The following is a 2,539-nucleotide window of genomic DNA, read 5'->3' as shown; positions in this document are numbered from 1 at the left end:
ATAATAACATTTTTAATAGTTAAATATTTGTGGCCGAGGTGGGTGGATCACAAGGTCAAGAGATTGAGATTGAAATCCTGTCTCTACTAAAAATACAAAAATTAGCCAGGCATGGTGGCACGCGCCTGTGGTCCCAGCTACTCGGGAGGCTGAGGCGGAAGAATCCCTTGAACCCAGGAGGCGGAGGTTGCAGTGAGCCGAGATTGCACCACTGCACTCTAGCCTGGAGACAGAACAAGACTCCGTCTCAAAAAAAAAAAAATCTGTATACCTTCAATATTGCACGTGTTAGAACATACATTTTTCTCCAGCCAATTATTCCAGTTTTGGAGTTCTAACATGACCAACAAATAACAGTCCTTCCCCTTCATGAGTTAGAAACCAATTAAGAGATATACATATAATGTGGGTAAATGTTTTCTTTTCTTTCTCTTTTTTCTTTTTCTTTTTTTTTTTTTTTTGAGATGGAGTTTCATTCTTGTTGTCCAGACTGGAGTGCAATTGCATGGTCTCAGCTCACTGCAACCTCCACCTCCTGGGTTCAAGAGATTTTCCTGCCTCAGCCTCCCAAGTAGCTGGGATTACAGGAGCCTGCCACCACACCAGGCTAACTTTTTTTGTATGTTTAGTAGAGACGGGGTTTCATCATATTAGCCAGGCTGATCTCGAACTCCTGACCTCAGGTGATCCTCCCACCTCAGATGTTGTTTTCTCTATTCCTGATTAAAGCTGATTAGAAAATGTAATTTTAGATAAGCAGCCAAAATAGTCTGCAACCATACCTTACCCTGAATTAAGCTGCCTCATTCACAAAATCCCAGGCCATGCTTGACCCCTACTGAGTTCCCTAAGGGCAGGGGCAGAAACTACCTCTTTAAGAGCCACTGAGCTGAGGCAGACCAGCTTGAAGCTTCTCCGAAAGCAGACAGATCCTGAAAGAGAGGAGGGGCCTGAGCCACACAATCTGTTTCTTCTAAACTCATCAATCAGATATTTCCTTCTTCCTGACCCAAGAGAGAAAATGAAGACTGGGAGAGAGCCCAGGAGTGCAGCTGTAGCTGGACTACATAGAAACGCACACTCAGGAAAACTGTTTCTCTCCATTTCTTCCTCAGCCCCATGCCTACCCCAACCAATATCTAGCACTATTCATTGGAGAATCCTTCCCTTCCTCCCTGTTTTGTGATGTCTTTCTCATCATCATCATCATCATCATATATATCCTATGGCCTCTTTCTGACCTATCTATTCTGTCCTGCTGAATTATTCTAGCCGGAGAGATAAACTGATAACCTTATGCTATCTTCTGTTGCTTTTTACTTTCTTGGAAAGCTAAACCCTCTCCACCACCCTTTATTTACCCTCAAAATGTATGAGTTACTATTGCCTGTTTGTCCTCCAGATGCACTTTGGAATGATTTTGTAATATTCCAAAAATATTGTGATTTTGAGTAGAGCCATATTAAACTATAAATTAATTTAGTAGAAATTGACAACCTTATAATATTCAGTTCTCCCATCCAAGAACATAATGGCTCTATTTATTGAAGTCTTTTTTATATCTTATAGTAAAATCTTATTATATCTTCATACAAATCTCTCATATTTCTTAAGTTATTTCTAGGTATTTCATCTCTATGGAGATAACTATAACTAACTAGGAATAACCTAACAAGAAACATGCTATATTGGGAATGAAATATTTTTCCATTATGTTTCCTCTCTGGTTATAGTTAGTATCTAGAAAATCTGGTAATTTTTCTTTTTTCTTTTTTTTTTTTAAATTTTTTGTTGTTGTTTGTTTTGATACAGAGTCTTGCCCTGTTGCCAGGCTAGAGTGCAGTGGCATGATCTCGGCTCACTGCAACCTCTGCTTCCTAGGTTCAAGTGATTCTCCTGCCTCAGCCTCCCAGTAGCTGGGACCACAGGTGCACACGACCACGTTCAGCTAGTTTTTGTATTTTTAGTAGAGACCGGGTTTCACCATGTTGGCCTGGATGGTCTTGACCTCTTGACCTCGTAATCCTCCCTCCTTGAACTCCCAAAGTGCTGGGATTACAAGCGTGAGCCACCGTGCCTAGCCTCATGTGTTTTTCTTTATATGTGTGTATCTTTCATATATTAAGTCATTCTTTTTTTTTTTTGAGACAGAGTCTCGCTCTGTCACACAGGATGGAGTGCAGTGGTGCCATCTCAGCTCACCACAACCTCCACCTCCTGGGTTCAAGTGATTCTCCTGCCTTAGCCTCCTGAGTAGCTGGGATTGCAGGCATAGGCCACAATCCCTGGCTAATTTTTGTATTTTTAGTAGAGAATGTGTTTCACCATTTTGGCCAGGCTGGTCTTGAACTCCTGACCTCGTCATCCACCTGCCTCCGCCTCCGAAAGTGCTGGGATTACAGGCATGAGCCACCACACCCAGCCTATTCTGTCATTCTTTTCACTCTTTTATTAGCCAATACTTTCTCGTACAATCCCCTTGGGTTTTCTAGACCAGAGCTCTCCTATGAGTGTGCATGCAGCCTCAGATGTGGCAAGC

This window comes from Sapajus apella, unplaced genomic scaffold (assembly GCF_009761245.1).
Source record: "Sapajus apella isolate SASKATOON/1434 unplaced genomic scaffold, GSC_monkey_1.0 scaffold4, whole genome shotgun sequence".
Taxonomy (NCBI): domain Eukaryota; kingdom Metazoa; phylum Chordata; class Mammalia; order Primates; family Cebidae; genus Sapajus; species Sapajus apella.
This window is presented reverse-complemented; position numbering follows the sequence as displayed.